This window comes from Stenella coeruleoalba (genome assembly GCF_951394435.1).
Source record: "Stenella coeruleoalba genome assembly, chromosome: 10".
NCBI lineage: Eukaryota > Metazoa > Chordata > Mammalia > Artiodactyla > Delphinidae > Stenella > Stenella coeruleoalba.
The window spans coordinates 76,757,311-76,776,762 of NC_137156.1; the positions used below are offsets into that span (position 1 = coordinate 76,757,311).

The 19,452-nt window shown below is 40.3% G+C and overlaps 1 protein-coding gene across 8 annotated transcripts in view; it reads right to left on the bottom strand.

Annotated features, from left to right (window-relative positions):
- FHIT (fragile histidine triad diadenosine triphosphatase) overlaps positions 1–15,228 on the bottom strand; it is a 1,435,777-nt gene extending 1,420,549 nt beyond the window's left edge. For 7 of the 8 annotated variants that reach the window (XM_079935606.1, XM_079935605.1, XM_079935595.1 and 4 more), the window contains exon 1: positions 15,094–15,228. The gene's annotated coding sequence lies outside the window, so the exon portion shown is untranslated. Of the gene's footprint in view, positions 1–10,924; positions 10,997–15,093 lie in introns of those variants that run through there. The other variant, XM_079935609.1, reaches the window with a different exon arrangement.
- Between the last annotated feature and the right edge of the window lie 4,224 nt (positions 15,229–19,452).

A 19,452-nucleotide genomic window follows, 5' to 3' on the forward strand; every position in this document is an offset into this window, starting at 1 on the left:
GAGGAGAAAAAACTCATTCTGTCTATCACAGGCCTGGGGATAGGACAAATAATAAGGTCCCTGCCTTTGGGGAGCAAACTTTCTCGAGAGGGAAAATAGACAATATGAATGCAATAAACAAGGCATTATCTCCAATAAACAGAGGAAATGGGTTGCTGTACATGTTCAGAGAAATGGTAAGAGGGCTGAGGTCTGCGATCTTCTGTAGATTTCACTTACCTATACTCCCCATGCAACCAGGAGTCGGCTAACCAAAGAAGTAATAGAGGATGGCCTAGAAGTAGTGTGGTCAAGTGCATGGTGTTGTGCAAAGTGCAACACCGAATTCTAAGTAAGGGATCTGACATGGACCACTTACCCCACACAGGGACCACATGCTCAGGAGACAGCATGAGCAAAATCACCACTATTCCTGCCTTCACAGAGCTTATAGTTGAGAGGGAAGAGAGGCACTGATCAAAAAATAGAGATGAAATAAAAGCTATAAAAAAGTATGAGGATATTTCTCCAAAGAAGACAATACAGATGGCCAACAGGTACATGAAAAGATGCTCCACACTGCTAATTATCAATGTTAGAGAAATGCAAATCAAAACTATAATGAGGTATCACCTCACATCAGTCAGAATGGCCATCATCAAAAAGTCTACAAACAAACGCTAGAGAGGGTGTAGAGAAAAGGGAACCCTCCTACACTGTTGATGAGAAGGTTAAGTTGGTGCAGCCACTATGGAGAACAGTATGGAGGTTCCTTAAAAAACTAAAAATAGTCACCATATGATCCAGCAATCCCAATCCTGGGCATATACCTGGACAAACATATAATTCAAAAAGATACAAGCACCTCTATATTCATAGCAGCACTATTCACAATAGCCAGGACATGGAAACAACCTAAATGTCCACTGACAGATAAATGGTTAAAGAAGGTATGACACATATATACAATAGAATATTACTCAGCCATAAGAAAGAATGAAATAATGCCACTTGCAGCAATATGGATGGAACCAGAGATTATCATACTAAGTGAAGTAAATCAGAAAGAGAAAGACAAATACCATATGATATCACTCATATGTGGAATCTAAAATATGACACAAATGAAATTCTATGAAATAGAAACAGACTCACAGACACAGAGAACAGACTTGTGGTTGCCAAGGGGGAAATGGGATGGGAGAGGGATGGAGTAGGAGTTTGGGGTGAGCAGATACAAACTATTATATAGAGAATGGATAAACAACAAGGTCCTACTGTATAGCACAGGGAAAACTATATTCAGTATTCTGTGATAAACCGTAATGGAAAATAATATTAAAAAAAGAATGTATATATATGTATAACTGAATCACTCTGCTGTATAGCAGAAACTAACACAACATTGTAAATCAACTATATTTCAATTTAAAAAAAAATGGCAACATAGTAGAAGCCACAAAGAACTAGAACCTTGCTATTCCAAGTGTGACCCATCTTCCACATCTGCATCACCTGGGAGCCAGCCAGAAATGCAGAAGCTTCTGGTCAAACCACCCTTGCATATAATTCCAGCCAGGCCCTGACCCATAAGAGTTGGACCCAGCTGTTTCATCTGCACTAGGAAGCCAAATGCAGCTAATTCTTCTGGGCCAGGGAGACGTTGGTCTGTTGCCTTGTGGAGTTTCAAGAGACTAGAGGAAGCTTTCTGTCCTGCATAGAGGGGCCAAGAGAGGTCCTCAGCTGTAGATTTATCTGTGGCCACTGGCTGCTGAAGCTTCCTGTCCTTGCTTTTACCCCCTCAGCTGGCAGAACCCAGCAACTGGGATTTCAAACTGCAGTGGCCACCTGTTGCCTTTGTATCCCCAGTAGCACTTCACCACTTACGAAGGTATCGGCACCTCCCATTAATCAGGCCTCTCTGTGCACAGAGCCATGTAAGCTGTGTCCAGCACAACTCCAGAGGGCACCATTCACATACATATTTCTGAAACAAAAAACAAAAACCTTCCCTTTCCCTCCACCCAACCATCTTCTTGTTATACCTCTTCCATACCGTCCACATTTGTCGCGCATGCATTTTTCCCTGCTCTCCTGCAGATCACAACCTCTCCCCTCACTAGGCTCATTCCTGGGAGAGGTTGGACAGAGACTGCCAGTGCTTCAGGGTTGAGAAAAACAACCTTATTCCAGCAGGTTCCTCTGCCTGTCCTCAGGGCTCCAAGCACATACACAGACTCCAGCTTCTAGGTATCACTCAGGCATCTCCTGGCACAACCAAGCAAGTACTGTCCTGCAGTAAATGTGGAGACAGCAGTGAGGTTTTTTTTTTATCGTTTCAAAACTGAATACATGCAAAAGAGCCTTCAAGTCCTGCAAAAAATAAAAATTTTGTCCATATCACATACTACAAACTTCAGTGATTAAATGACTGTAGACCATACTTTCCTCCAGCCCATGCTCAACTAAAATACGCATGCATTGAACCTCACGAGGAAGCACTGATACTTCCACATTATCTATGATGGGTTTTAGCTCCAATAGCTGTGAGCCTGAGAAACTGCAAAATACATTGAATTTTCATGGAAACCTGACTGTTAATAAAAAGAGGTAAATCCATAATGAGGAACACTAATAAACACATAAAAAGATTCAGAAAGAGTCTTTAAGTTCCAGAATACTCAATGAGTGCCTTTTGTGAACCTCTTAACCAGTTTCTCAATTTTTTTTCTATGCCTACTTATTTATCATTACAAGAAAACCTTGGCATACATGCAAATTCCCCCAAAATATGTAATTTTTAAACTGTATTAAACCCACCAGCAAAAACACTTTTCCCAGTCTTTCTCTCTATTAAGTCAACACAGCAGAAAAATAAAACTACTACATTGTGAAATGACCTTCTAGTGAGCAGAGAAGCTTAGGAAATGCTGTAAAAGGATATTGAGGTATAGGGTAATATAAATTCAGGCCAAGAATCCTCCTGAAAACTGGATATAAAGTTCTAAATATAAATATTCAAGGGTGTGGCCAAGATGGCAGAGTAGGAAGACCTGAACTCATCTCCTCTTACAGACACATCAAAATTACAACTACTTACGGAGCAACTACTTATGAGAACAACCTGAAGACTAGCAAGAAAGATTTTCCACAACTAAAGATATAAGAAGGAGTGACGAGAGGGTAGGAGGGGTGGAGGTGGAGCTGCAGTCCCGTCCAGACCCACACTCCTGGGTGGGCAACCCACAAATGGGAGGATAATCACAATTGTAGAGGTTCTCTTCAAGGAGCGACCTAGAGATTATCATACTAAGTGAAGTCAGTCAGTAAGTGAAGTAAGTCATATGATATCACTTATATGTGGAATCTAAAAAATGATACAAATAAACTTATTTATAGAACAAATACAGACTCACAGACATAGAGAACAAACTTATGCCAGACTCACAGACATAGAGAACAGACTTATGCTTACCAAAGGGAAGAGGTGGGAGGAAGGGATGAATTAGGAGTTTGGGATTAGCAGATACAAACTACTATATATAAAATAGATAAACAACAAGGTCCTACTGAATAGCACAGTGAACTACATTCAATATCTTTTAATAACCTGTAATGGAAAAGAATCTGAATATACATATATGTGTGTATGTGTGTGTGTGTGTGTATATATATATATATATATATATATATATATATATATACACACACATATATATAACTCAATCACTTTGCTGTACAGCTGAAGCTGACACAAAATTGTAAATCAACTATAGTTCAATTTCTTTTTTTTTTGGCTGTGTTGGGTCTTAGTTGTAGCATGCAGGATCTTCATTTGAGGCATGCGAGATCTTTTGTTGAGGTGCACACGCGAGCTTCTCTCTAGTTGTGGCGCGTGGGTTCCAAAGCACGTGGGCTCTGTAGTTTGCGGCACATAGGCTCTCTAGTTGAGGCATGCATGCTCAGTAGTTGTGGCGCCTGGGCTTAGTTGTCCTGCAGCATGTGGGATCTTAGTTCCCTAACCAGGGATTGAACCGGAATCCCATGCATTGTAAGGCAGATTCTTTACCACTGGACCACCAGGGAAGTACCCCCTGACCAGGGATTGAACACAGGCCACTGCAGTGAAAGCACTAAGCTCTAACCACTGGGATGCCAGGGAATTCCCAACTATACTTCAATTTAAAAAAAGATACTAGGGAGCTAATTTGCCTGCTACAGCAATTATCCCCAAGCTTAGCACCATTATTTCAAGCACCCAACACAATGTCTGACACATAATATGTACTCAATAAACACTTATCAGTGACTGAATTAATTTTTTTTAATTTATTTATTTATTTTTGGCTGTGTTGGGTCTTCGTTTCTGTGCGAGGGCTTTCTCTAGTTGCGGCGAGCGGGGACCACTCTTCATCCCGTTGCGCGGGCCTCTCACTATCATGGCCTCTCTTGTTGCAGACCACAGGCTCCAGACGCGCAGGCTCAGTAGCTGTGGCTCATGGGCCCAGTTCCTCCGCAGCATGTGGGATCTTCCCAGACCAGGGCTCGAACCCGTGTCCCCTGCATTGGCAGGCAGATTCTCAACCACTGCACCACCAGGGAAGCCCTGAATTAATTTTAAAAAAAGAATTTTAAAGATAAGCAAAAGCTAAAAGAGTTCACCACCACTAAACAAGCTTCTCTAAGCGGAAAAGAAAAGACTACAACTAGAAATATGAAAATAATGAAAAGGAAAATCTCATTGGTGAAATTACAGTAAAGGTAGTAAGTAGATCGACCACTTACAAAGCCAGTATGAAGGTTAAAAGACAAAAGTAGTTAAATCATCTATTTCCACAATAAGTAGTTAAGGGATACACAAAACAAAAAGATGTAAAATATGATGTCAAAACATTAAATGAAAAATCTCACATAAACAAGCTAACTTAAAGGAACTAGAAAAAGAACAAACAAAACCCAAAGTTAGTAGAAGGAAAGAAATAATAAAGATCAGAGAGAAAGATAAATGAAATAGAGCCTGTATAAATACAACAATAGAAAAGCTCAATGAAACTGAGAGCTGATTCTTTGAAAAGGTAAACAAACTTGATAAACTTTTAGCCAGACTCATCAAGAAAAAAAGAGAGAAGCTCAAATAAATAAACTCAGGTACAGCCAACACCACAGAAATACAAAGGATAAGAGACTGCTATGGGGACTTCCCTGGTGGTCCAGTGGTTAAGAATCCACCTTCCAATGCAGGGGACGCAGGTTCGATCCCTAGTCAGGGAACTAAGATCCAATATGCCACAGGACAACTAAGCCCACGCGCTCTAGACCCTGCGCACTGCAACTACTGAGCCCGCATGCCCTGGAGCCCATGTGCCACAGCTGAAGAGAAGCTCACACACTGCAACAAAGAGCCCATGCACTGCAACAAAAGATCTCACATGCCGCAACAAAGATCCCATGTGCCACAACTAAGACCTGATGCAGCCAAATAAATAAATAAATATTTTTTTAAAAAAGAGATTACTATGAACAATTATACACTAATAAAATGGGCAACTATGAGAAGTGGATAGGGCTTCCCTGGTGGCACAGTGGTTGAGAGTCCGCCTGCCGATGCAGGGGACATGGTTCGTGCCCTGGTCCAGGAAGATCCCACATACCGCGGAGCGGCTGGGCCCGTGAGCCATGGCCGCTGAGCCTGCGCATCCGGAGCCTGTGCTCCACAACAGGAGAGGCCACAGCAGTGAGAGGCCCACATAATGAAAGAAAAAAAAAAGTGGATAAATTCCTAGAAAAATATAATCTCCCAAGACTAAATCAGGGAAAAATAGAAAATATGAACACACCAAGACCAGACAGCTTCAAAGTTGAATTCTACCAAACATTTAAAGAAGAGTTAACACCTAACCTGCTCAAACTATTCCAAAATTGAAGAGGATAGAACACTTCCGAACCCATTCTATAAGACCAGCATCACCTTGATACCAAAATCAAAGACACCACACAAAAAAAGAAAATTACAGGCCTATACCACTGATGAAAATAGATGCAAAAATTCTCAACAAAATATTAGCAAATCAAATTCAATAATATATTAAAAGGATCATACACCATGATCAAGAAGTATTTATCCCAGGGATGCAAGGATAGCTTAACATCCACAATTCAATCAATGTGATACACCATATTAACAAATTGAAGAATAAAAGTCATATGATTATCACAAGTTTGTGAAAGAGCTTTTGACAAAATTCAACATCCATTTATGGCCAAAATTCTCAACAAAATGAGAATGGGGGAACATACCTCAACATAATAAAAGCCATATATGACAAACCTACAGCCAACATCATACTCAGTGGTGAAAAGCTGAAAGCATTTCCTGTAAAATCAGGAACATGACAAGGATATCCACTCTCACCAGTTTTATTCAACAAATTATTGGAAGTCCTAGCCAGAACAATAAGACAATATAAATAAATAAATAAATGGAATCTAATTGGAAAGCAATAAATAAAACTGTCACTGTTTGCAGATTTCATTATATTTATGTATATAAAATATATATAATACCTAATTATATGTGTGTGTGTTTGTGTGTATATATATATATATATATATATATATATTTTTTTTTTTTTTTTTTTTTGGTAAGCATGTATATTCCTAAAGAGCCCACCAAAAACTATTAGAACTGAAAAATAAATTCGGTAAAGCTGCAGGATACAAAATTAATACATGGAAATCTGCTGTGTTTCTATACACTAACAGTGAAGTATCAGAGAAGTTAAGAAATCAATCCCATTTATAATTTAATCAAAAAGAATAAAACACCTAGGATAAATCTAACCAAGGAAGTAAAAGACTTAGAAAACTATAAGACACTGATGAAAGAAATTGAAGATGACACAAACAAATGGAAAGATATACCACGCTTACGGATTGGAAGAATTAATATCATTAAAATCACCATACTACCCAAGGCAAATCTACAGATTCAATGCAATCTCTATCAACTGGAACAAATAATTCTAAAACATGTAAGGAAATACAAAAGACCCTGAATAGCCAAAATGAACTTTAGAAAGAAGAACAAATCACACTCCCTGATTTCAAACTATACTAGAAAGCTACAGTAATCAAAACAGTATGGTAGTAACACAAAAACAGACACATAGATCAATGGAACAGAATAGAGAGCTCAGAAATAAACCCACACACTTATGGTCAGTTAATCTACAACAAAGGAGGCAAGAATATACAATGGAGAAAAGATAGTCTCTTCAGCAAGTGGTGTTGGGAAAACTGGACAGCTACATGCAATAGAATCAGACTGAACTACTTTCTCATACCATATAGAAAAGTAAACTCAAAATGGATTACAGACTTTAATGTAAGATTTGAAACCATAAAAATCCTGGAAGAAAACAGAGGCAGTACACTCTTAGACATTGGTCTTAGAAATATTTTTTTAGATGTCTCCTCAGGCAAGGGAAACATAGAAAAAATAAAATAAACAAATGGGACTACATCAATCTAAAAAGTTTTGCACAGTGAAGGAAACTATCAACAACATGAAAAGGCAGCCTACTGAATGGGAGAAGATATTTACAAACAATATATCTGATATGGGGTTAATGTCCCAAATATACAAAGAATTTATACAACTCAACATCAAAAAAAAAAAACCCATTAACAAATGGACAGAGGACCTGAATTGACATTTTTCCAAAGAAGGCATACAGATGGCCAAGAGACACATGAAAAGACACTCAACATCACTAATCATCAGGGAAATGCATATAAAAACAACATAAGATACCACCTCACACCTGTCAGAATGGCTATCATCAAAAAGACATCAAATAACAAGTGTTGGAGAGGATGAGGAGAAAAGGGAACCCTCATGCACTGTCAGTGGTATTGTAAATTGGTGCAGCCACTATGGAAACAGTATGGAGGTTCCTCAAAACATTAAAAAATAGAACTGCCTTACAATCCAGCAATTTCACTTCTGGGAATCTACCCAAAGAAAACAAAAACACAAATTTGAAAAGATATATGTACTCCAGTGTTCATTGCAACATTATTTACAGTAGCCAAGATATGGAAGCAACCTACGTGTCCACTGATAGATGAATGGATAAAGAAGATGTGATACACACACACACACACACACACACACACACACACACACGAATATTACTCAGCCATAAAAAAATGAAATCTTGCCATTTTCAACAATATGGGTGCATCTAGAAGGTATGCTAAGTGAAATAAGGCAGAGAAAGATAAATCCCGCATTATCTCACTTATATGTGGAATAGAAAAAACAAAACAAGCAAGCAAACAAAACAAAACAAAAAAACAGACGCATAGATACAGAGAACAAATATGTGGTTGCCAGAAGGCAGATGGGTGAGGGGGTCAGCAAAATAGGTGAAGGGGATTAAAAGGTACAAACCTCCAGCCATATAAGAAATAAGTCACAAGGATGTAATAAACAGCATAAGGAATATGGTCAATAATATTGCAATAACTTTGTATGCGGACAGATGGTTACTCGACTTATCTTGGTGATCATTTCATAATGTATGAAAATATCAAGTAGTTATGTAGGACACCTGAAACTATCATAATAGTGTATGTCAACTATATTTCAATAAAAAATAGAAATTACTTTCATGAAGAAAATATATATATATTCAGATACAAACATAAGAATACACATTTTCTATGGAGGAAAAAATTTTTAAAGGAAAAGGGTCCTATATATTATGGATAATCCAGAAAATTAAAGGCATTTAATCAAATTAGCTTAACTGTTCCACCCTAAAATGGTAGATGGAAGTGATTTTAAAGAGAAAAAAGACAGAAAGAAACCCATCTTTATAATTGGCAGCATCTCTGGAAGTGGTTCCTTTTAAACTACTGAATTAGAATGTAAGAATGTTGCTAGTAAAAATGGGTTGTATTTTATCTGAACAATAGTTTAAGCCTTTTCAATAACATGGCCACAACTCATGAAAACATGTAACTCAGTTTCTTTTGAACATGGTTTTCATGGGTTAATAACTTTTTTTTAGCTCTGAGGAATGGAACAAACTAAATACCAGAAAGAGAAAAGCAGTCTGAAACTCAACATTAAGGAGAATCCTGACTAGGGTAAGCACAGCTAGAGATAAAAAGGGTTAGAACGGGGGTGTCCTAGTAAGTAATCTCAAAGGTAACCCAGGGCACAGCCTACAGTTAGTTCATCAGATTCCAAGAGAGATTTGTGACTAGGCTTATTATCTCTTTCACTCCCAAAGACTTCAGCTACTTTCCAGATATTTCATTCCCCACCCAGGCCCTTAGACTGTACTTGATTTATTTTGTGATGTTATGGTTTTTAAAATCAATGGTTCTCAATCCTAGATGCACTTCATTATAACCCAGGAAACTTAAAAAAGAAATTATCAACGCCTGCCTCCCCTCCGGCACTCTGATTTAATTTGTATGGATGGGACCAGCCCCAGGTGATTCTAACTTGCAAAAAGGGTTGAGAATCACTGGTTGGAGAACAATCCAAACAGGTTAAAATTATGTAAAGAAGGAGGCACTATAATTGGGCTAAATAAATTTACAAGGCTAGGCAAGGTGCCTCAAGTTCCTGCAATCAGTTATAAGATGGTACTTTCAGGATCCCAGATTTTTTTCCATCAAATTGAGAGACTCAATTGCTGAGAGAAATCTATTTGCCCATAATGTTCAAATTTTTACAAAGTTCAGCACTTCACCTGTGAGACAGAAGCAAAAACAGTAGAATTAAAGGTAATCTATTCCACCTAGCATTCAAAATGTGATAAACAAGAAAATGTGATAAACAAGGAAATGTGGAGCAGGGTGCATAATATTATGATTTTTACTAATAACCATAAGAGTAAAATCAAAGCTACCATTTACTGAGTGCCAGTTACTGTATTAAGCACAGTAACCCTTTCCAAGGGTGACCTCATTGAAAATTTAAAACATGATTAAAGCAATAGAAATTATTACCCACCTTTCACAGATAATAAGAAAATTGAGGCTCAAAGAGATTACCTCACTTTCCCCAGAGTCACACAGCAAATAAGTGGAAAAACCAAGATTAGAATCCAGGTCTTCTGCTCTCTAGAGCCCATTCTCTTAATCACCATTATCTCTGACCTAGAACACTGAAGAGTCTCCTAAGTACTTGCTACTCAAAGGATAGTCCATAGACCAGCAGCAACAGCCTGCTGGTGCTGGCCCATTCCAGATCTGCTGGCCCATTCCAGATCTGCTGAATCAGACTCCACATTTTAAGATCAGCGGGAGATTCACATGCACATTAAAGTTAAAGAAACGCAAGACTATCTGGTTTTCCCACATTATTACCTCTCACAAATTCATCATCCATACTGCATCCAAAGTCTTTAAAAAACAAATCCAATCATTTTATTTCTCCACTTAAGACTTTTAAATGGTTTCACAAATACCCTTGGAATAAAGTCCAAAATTCTTTTGCAATACAGATAACTGGACTCTGCATAATATCACCCATGCCTGCCTCTGCAGCCTCATCTCTCCCACCTCCCCCATTCAGTGATTTGTATACCCCAAGCACAAAGACTTTTCTGCTCATCAAATCCCAACACACTCCACCTTCCTTGCTTCCTTCCTTCAAGTTCTTCCCTGCTTAGAATATACCACAACCCACCACCATGACCACCTCCATGTCAGCCACATTCAAGGCTGTATCTCCACTGCATAACAGTGCAGTGCCTGGCACAGAGCTAGGAGCAGGATAAATGTGCTCAATAAATACATGCTTAAGACAACTTGACTGAGGGCCTCAACTGTTTCCTTCGTTCATCTGCTCTTTGCTCTCGCTATGATCCTCATTTCATTTCTCCTTCCCTATCCCCAGCATCACCCCTCTTCTGTAACTCACCTCTCTATCAGTAACCTCATGGCTACTGAAGTTGTCAGCTTTAGAAAGAAGCACTGCCGTGTCCACATAGCCACTGCCCCGGGATTACTCACCAGCTGGATGACAACTGCTTCACTTTAACCCTGAGGCTCCTGGGATAGGCCCAGTCCTTTCCAGAAGTGGACAGAAGGCCCTACTGACCGTTTTTCAACCCAAGATTTAATATATAGATGAAACCAGAGATCAGGGACCTCTCAGCAGTCAATGAAGAGCCAAAAGCTTCACTCTCTCTCTGCCTACACAAGACACTTTCACTGAGCTGACAAGATGGATTATCAAGAGTTGCAGTTAACTTCATAGCTTGTATGTGATGGCCAAGCTTGCTACTCTAAGAAAACAAATGACAAGACCCTTTTATAAAACAGATATCTGCCTCCAGTTTAAATCCCGAGTAAATATATTTTCATATACACATTTACATTAATAATGACAAAAATAAGATCTACTCATCTATTAAATGCAAGCTATTGAGCACCTGACATGCTCAAAGTTTTAAACACACTATCTTATTTAATCTTTATCATCACTTTATGCGGTAGAATGCTTATTATCCTTGCTTTACAGAAGAGGAAACCAAGGGCTTAGTAACATGCCTAAGAGGCAGGGCTGGGATTTCAGTCATAGGCCTTCAGACTACCACTCTCTATTGCTTCTCTATGTTTTGCTATTTGGATCACTTTCTCATCTTAGAAGTCACAGACTTGGACATTCCCAAAGCAACAGTCCCTCAGAGGATGACCTCAAAAGCTGTAGCAACAGCTTGTATTTCAAAGCTGCCTTTCTGCATTAAAAGAGAAAACTGAGATTCAGGGGGAAAATGTGGGAATAGAGCTCAAAGGTGCTTATGAATGCAATTCCACAAATACTTTTTCAGTGTCTACTAGTGGTCACGCACTTTGCTGGAAGCTGACTGATCAGACTGTCATTTAGGAGAGTGCTGGTGGAACAGAGGGTGACCAGGAGAACATCTCCCATAATGACTATCTCAGGAACGTTTAGCCAGTAATTTATAAAACTGCTACTTTATTATCTAATTATGTAGAAATCATCTTTCACACACAAGAGGTGAGAGTAATCTGCTTTATCTGTGAATACATAATTGAAAGGGCCAATGTGTCTTCTAAAACAAAAGTTTTATATAATTCCATCAACTCATGTGTTCATTTATGTTACCCTATATTAGAGGATTAGATTTTAACATATGTGAATGCAAACACAATGTCAGATTTTGTTCTCGTGTCTTACAGGACAAAAGAGAAAAGAGTATTGGGAGCCAAGACAAGACTAATTCCCAAAATACAAGTGGAACATATTGAAGCTGCATGTACATTAAAAGAAAGAGAGCTGCATGTACACAGAAACATTTCCTAAATCATTCCACCAAACATGTACAGGAATAAGGCAAGGACAAGGATACTAAGTAAAATAAAGCATGAGCCTAAAAGGTCACATACAGGACTATGAGGCCTCCAGAACCCTGCCTCCTTGCAGAAACAGAATGCTTCTGACACAAGGGCATGAGATGAAGGCTGTGAATGTTGTACCTCAATTCCCTAATTTTTTAAATTAAAAAGTTAGATTAGATGATTTATAAGGTCCTTCTAGCCCTAACCCATTAGCTACTTTTCATCCATGAGGCCCTGTACCTAAAGAGAGATGAGCTATATGTTCAGAAAACATTTGTTGAATTCATGAAATATTACGTTACCAATAATAAGAAAAGAGACTTTACAACAATTGGTCCTGGTCTGTGGCCTAGGAAGAACAAATTAGGAGAGAAACCATTATCTAAACAGCTTCACATATGGTGTCCCTGCTAGCTGTCTGCTGGTAGAATGAAAATAACCCTGGACTTGGAAACAAGACGTTCGGGTCTAGTCTCATCCCTGACACAGACCAGCTGTGTGACCTTGGGCAAACTGCTTCACCACCTGCACCAGTTTCCTCATCTCTAAAATAAAAGTATTATAAAACTCTATATAGCTAACATTTGTGGAACCTCTACTATATGCCAGGAACTGTTCCAAGATCTTTGCCTTAGATTTAAATGATCTCAAAGGTTTTTGCAGCACTACCGTTTAGTGTTTAACTACAGAGGCAACATGGTATAGTGGAAAGATTCCAAATTCCGTACTCAGAAAGCTCGGGCTCCCTCCACCTCCATAAGATAGAGTCTTTTTCTAAGCAGAGTCTGTCAAGCAGACTGGGTTACAATCTCGGTAGTTCTATTCACTAGCTTAGTTAACTTCGACACGTTGCTCAACTTCCCTATTTCCTAGCCTTAGTTTTCTAATATGGAAAATGCGTATGAAAATGGCTATTTCTCTCATATAGCGCTTGAGAGGATTAAACTATAACTAAATGTAATATCTACTTATTTATAAAAGATATATTACATTTTATTACTAGGTGTGTGACCGTGTACAAATCGTCTTCTCAAGTTTTTTTCTTATCTACAAATGGGAGATACAGTATTATTACGAGAGATAGTATGAACATGCTCTGTAAACTGTTGAGTGTTAGCACTGTTTGAAAGCATGCATAATTCCTAAGATACTTAGAAAAGCGTATACAATAAACCCCCACGTAGTACTTGGAAGAGCGTATACAATCAAAAACAACAAAAAGACATTTTTGCTAAACATATTTCACTACACCCGGCTCGCAGCTAGTGGACGCAGGGCAAGCAGCCAAGAACGCAGGGCCACATGGAAGTTGTAGTTCCGAGTCAAGGGGCTGCTCCAGAGAACTGCTGGAAGTGAGACTTCAACTCCCAGGAGACACCTCGCCAAGCCAAATGACACGCTGGGAGATGGAGTACCAACCCTCCGGGAAACTAGAGGCGGGACTACAACTCCCAGAAGCCTCCGCTGCCCTGGGCCGCTGGCGGTAAGATGGAGCCAGAAAATAGAGAGTTCAGGTACAGGACCTTAACAGGTGCGAGTCGGGGCCGCTTTCGGTAGTCCCGGACCCAGCAAGGATCTGAGCCTTTCTAACATGACCACAGGCTGTATTCTATGCCAATCCCAAGCACAGTTCTGAGAGACGCACAATAATAAAAGTTTGAATGTGGCAAACTTTCACAAGCAAGACTTCATCTAGATTTCAGCTCCTGGCAGCTCCTTGGGCCACTTAGGCAGGGAGCGTTAAGTTCTTTTTTCCCCGGTAAGCACTGAGTGGCTGGTCATACAGCAGAGGCAGAATTTGATCCTAGAGAGGAAGCTGCAAATCCAGCTCCAGTTCCACTAACCGGCCTTTTTCCCCCACATGAACACACCTTAAAAATCCCCGCATGTTTTCATATAAAAACTACATTAGGGCTTCCCTGGTGGCGCAGTGGTTGGGAGTCCGCCTGCCGATGCAGGAGACGCGGGTTCGTGCCCCGGTCCGGGAGGATCCCGCATGCCGCAGAGCGGCTGGGCTCGTGAGCCATGGCCGCTGAGCCTGCGCGTCCGGAGCCTGTGCTCCGCAAAGGCAGAGGCCGCGGCAGTGAGAGGCCCGCGTACAGCAAAAAAAAAAAGAAAAAAAACCTACATTAAGCCATAAAATAGATGTAAGGAAGTCCAACAGAGTACTGATTTCTCCCACCATAATGAATTATTTTTTTGTGTCTTTTAAATACTAAATGTAAAATTCTCTCCCAAAATATTGCCTTCCCCGTGTCCTGCGTAGCTCCTCCTCCTGGACACTTGTTCAAACCCTCCTCCCTCCCCCTGGGGAACCCAGAGCTGGATGTTTAACACACATCTGTTGGGGCACAGAGTCCTGCTACTTGACAGTAAAACTGAAAAAAATCCAAAAGCGGCCCATGCCAACTACACCACCAGAGCCAGGAGCTGGGGCGTCCCCTGGAACCGCTGGCATGCCCCCATGCCTCAGTTTACCCACTTACAAAATGCGGCGGAGGAGGGGCGGGTTAGGGTTAGGGCCGGTGCTCAGGAAGTGGCCGTGAGAAGGTGAGGTGAGGTGGGAGGGTCCTCCCGACAGACCCCTCACTACCTCCCAACGAGCTGCGTGGACCCAGTCAGTCCCCGCTCCACTGGACCACCGGAGTAATGATGAGACGCGCGCGAAACCCCGGATCTGCGCCACAGAAACACTGTTCGACTTGGGCTTGCCCCCGCCCCTACCTTCCAAGATCTTGGCAGCTGGGAAGTGAAAGGCAGAGGGAGGGAGTGCGGGGCAGAAGCAGTTCCCGGGCGTGTGCCCACGAGAGTGGCTGCCTGAGGGACCCAGGAGCAGAGGGCAAAAAGCCTCTCCACTGGACGGAGCGGAGCAAGGACTACAACTCCCAGACGGCCCCGCGGCGAGGAAGGGCCCCAACATGGCTACTCGTCTGGGGACAGACGCTCGGGCCAATAGGCGCAGAGCACGTGCTTATACCGGGCCAATCAAAAGCCATAATGACAAAAATCCCTGTTTAGGGGACGGGAAACACTGTCGCTCTCTGGAAAGAAGCTGAGGTGAGAATTCCCTCAGAAAGGGATTTCGTCATAATCCACACAATCTTTGTTTTTTACCAAATGTAGAAAGTAACATGATTGTTTAGGCTGTGCTGCATTTTTGCTTCCTTCTTTCCTCCCACACGCGCTCAACTTACCCACCCCTCACTGCTCCTCACTGTCTGAATTTCCTTTCGCTTCGTTTCCTCACTCTGGATCTTTTTTGATTCCTAAAGCCTTCCTTTCTTTTGTTTCTCTCAGCACGCGGGCTCGCAGGCCTTAATTGAACCGGTGTATGACTGCACTCCGCCTTCCCGGACATCCTAACCAAAATTGAACCACAGACTCCCCTGTCCATTCCTTTCTTCTTTTTTTGTGTTATTTTTCTCCTTAGCTCTTGTCCTTAACCAAGCATTGTATATAATTTATCTTTTTTATCATCTTGCCCCTTAGAATGAAAGATCTGTTATAGATATGGGGGTTTTTTTCTGGTCACTGCAGTGTTTCTAGCACCTAAAAGTATAAATAGTATCTATAATATATATAGTATAATATTTTATATTATAAATTTTAATTTAAACTTATATATAATCCATATATTTATATACTATAAAATTTCTATTATAATATTTTATATAGTATATATATACACCCATACTATATGTATTACATATAGTGTATATATATATGTATATAATAGACACTCAGTAAATGTATTTCAAGTAATTAAATGAATTATTCTCTATTCTCCCTTTCTTTGGTGCAGATCAATTCAGTTCATGTCTGACCACCGTGGGGCCCTTGTGCTTGCTCCCTTTTTAAATTCAAGATCATTCAGTATATTCTGCCCAGTGCCATATAGGTGCTGGAGAAATTGAATCATTCTCAGTTCCTAACCTCAAGATGCTCCTGGTCTAGGGGAGGATGAGAAGCAAACATAATTTTGCAATAAATGCAACTGAAAATTGCAGAACAGCTAAATAATTTCACAAAGGCATACAGCTCATAAACAGGGACTAGAATCCTGGTCTTCAGACTCTTGTTACTACACCATGCTGCTTCTTATAGCTACCTCTCTTCTTCAAGATTGCCTCCTTCCCTTTTCTTTCCTCCCAATCCTAGTGCCAAGGAAAAAGAGACATTTGCCAGTCATCGTTTACATTTAAAAGGGAGAAACAAAGAGCAATTACACTTGGACAAACACTTATATAGGTCCCTACTTTCCCTGACACCATTTTCTTTTTTTTTTTTTTTTTTTTTTTTTGTGGTACGCGGTCCTCTCACTGTTGTGGCCTCTCCCATTGCGGAGCACAGGCTCCGGACGCGCAGGCTCAGCAGCCATGGCTCACGGAACAAGCGGCTACGCGGCATGTGGGATCTTCCCGGACCGGGGCACAAACACGTGTCCCCTGCATCGGCAGGCGGACTCTCAACCACTGCGCCACCAGGGAAGCCCCTTCTTTTTTTTTTCTCTCACTTTTTTCTTTGGCCTGCTTCATTACATGCAGGTGATTACACCAAGTCTTAGATCTCACATCCTTTCTGATGTTTGAACCCCACAGATAGTAGCGAGGTGTCCTACAAAATGTCCTGGTGTGAAACACTGATGTCTTAGGAAGCTTGACTCAGAGAATGTCACAGTGGATTATGGTCAGTTTCCAGATCATCACACAGACACCGTGGCCGCATAAAATAATAGAGAATTGTGAATAGGTGAAATTGAAAACAATTGCAGTTAAAACAGCAGAAATATGATCAATATGTGTACAGACTGATTTCATGCACAGGGATTAAAACCCCTGTCCAGGCTTCCTACCCTAACCTTCTGTTAATTTGGGGTGGTTTCCTATAATACAGCAGTTCTTTCTAGCTTTTATGAGAAAAAAGCAGTCCCAGCTTTTCTCAGGCTGATTGGCATGAGAGATTTCAACACAAATGTCAGCAGCCACACTAAATGTGGAAGAAATTACTGAACCATATGAAACTGGAAAGCTCAACAACTAGACTCTTCTCCTGAGAAAGTATCAGCCTATAATCATTACATCTCCTACTTAGCAATCAGAAGGTAAATATCATGAACATACTTAGGATCTAAACAGTGGTATCTAATGATTATTAAACCGTTGTCTGGCAACCTACTATGAACATATGCATATTCAGCTGTGAATGACGCTGTCTGATTGGCATGATCTTCGGCAGTATATACATTCACAGAGAGCTTTAAGATGCGGCACTTGAACCGGTTTGCAGGGTAGAAATTGAGACACAGATGTAGAGAACAAACGTATGGACACCAAGGGGGGAAAGCGGTGGCGGGTGGTGGTGGTGGTGGTGTGATGAATTGGGAGATTGGACCCAGGACATGCAAGTGCCGAGATAATCAGTGGGGAGATAACTATCTGATCTGCAGCTTCATTAGTAATCACCTGGAGATGGCATCTTAGTTTGTGTTCTCCCCCAAGTATATCCTGAGACAAGTATTCAAGTGCAAGTAGTTTATTTAGGAGGTAATTGCAGGAAACTGCAGTGGGAGAATAGGAAAATGAAATGCGGAAGCGAAGACAGACAAAGAAGGTGCACTATCAAGCATATTACTGCTCGGGGTGATCAGAGCTTAATCTTCCTGGGGAACTCTAGGAAACAATGTGGAACCCATGCCTTAGATTGAGCTATCCCACCAAAGGGACAAAAGAACCCTGTTGTTTAAACACCATCTCCCATCAGTCAATGATTGGGGGCTGTTTTCAGGGGCTGTTAAGTCCCTGGCTCTTCATCATACTGTATGAAAGGCAGAGTTGCTCAGTGACCTGAGGAAGCCAGAGATACAGGTGCTGCCAGGTACTGGTGGGACACCAGTAGTATCTGCTACAGGTGGCTTTGGTTCACCACAAGCTTTTATCACTGAGACTAGCAGAATAAGAATAATTCAAAATTAAATAAATACGTACAAAAAGAACTAACCAAATGAACAAAAAAACCAAGCAGCCTACCACCTTGTATACCTCATCACGTGAACAGTTAAAATAGACAGCACTTTCTAAATCCTCACTAAAACAAAAACTGAACAAAAACGGCAACAAAAACCTCTTTTACACTGGGAAATCTTTGGGGACTTACGGAGAAGCTTCAGAGGAACTGGGGTTTAGTAGAGAGGGGAGGAATGAGATCAAGAAAAGGGGAAAAGGGAAATTAAAGAAATATTGCTGGAGGCAATGTGTTCATTTCGTGATATTGAAGAAACATAAGTAAAGATTTTTGAGAAGTTAGCATTAAATGCATAAACTGTGTCTTTAGACCTAAAAGACAGGTTTTTTTCCCAATTTTATTGAGATATAATTGACATACATCACTGTATAAATTTAAGGTTTACAGCATAATGGTTTGACTTACATATATTGTGAAATGATTACCACAATACATTCAGCTAACATTCATCTTCTCATATAGATAAACTAAAAATAAAAGAAAGGAAAAAAATTATCCTTGTGATGAGAACTCTTTAAGATTTACTTTCTTAACTTTGCTGTATATCGTACAGCAGTGTTAGCTGTAGTCATGTTCTACATTACACATCTAGTACTAATTTATCGTGTAACTGGAAGTTTGTACCTTTTGACCACCTTCCTCAGTTCCCTCTCCCCCAACCCCCTGCCTCTGGTAACCACAAATCTGATCTTTTTCTATGAATTTGGTGTGGGGTTTTTTGTTTTTTGTTTTTTGTTTTAGATTCCACATATAAGTGAGATCATACAGTTTTGTCTTTCTCTCCCTAACTTATTTTACTTAGCCTACTGCCCTCAAGGTCCATCCATGTTGTCACAAGCAGCAGGATTTCCTTGTTTTTTATGGCTGAATAATATTCCATTATTATGACATTCCATATAATATTGCATATATTCGACAACTTCTTTATCCATTCCTCCGTTGATGAATGCTTAGGTTGTTTCCATGTCTTGCCTATTGTAAATAATGCTCCTATGAACATGGGAGTGCATATATCTTTTTGAGTTAGTGTTTTCATTTCCTTTGGATATATTCCCAGAAGTG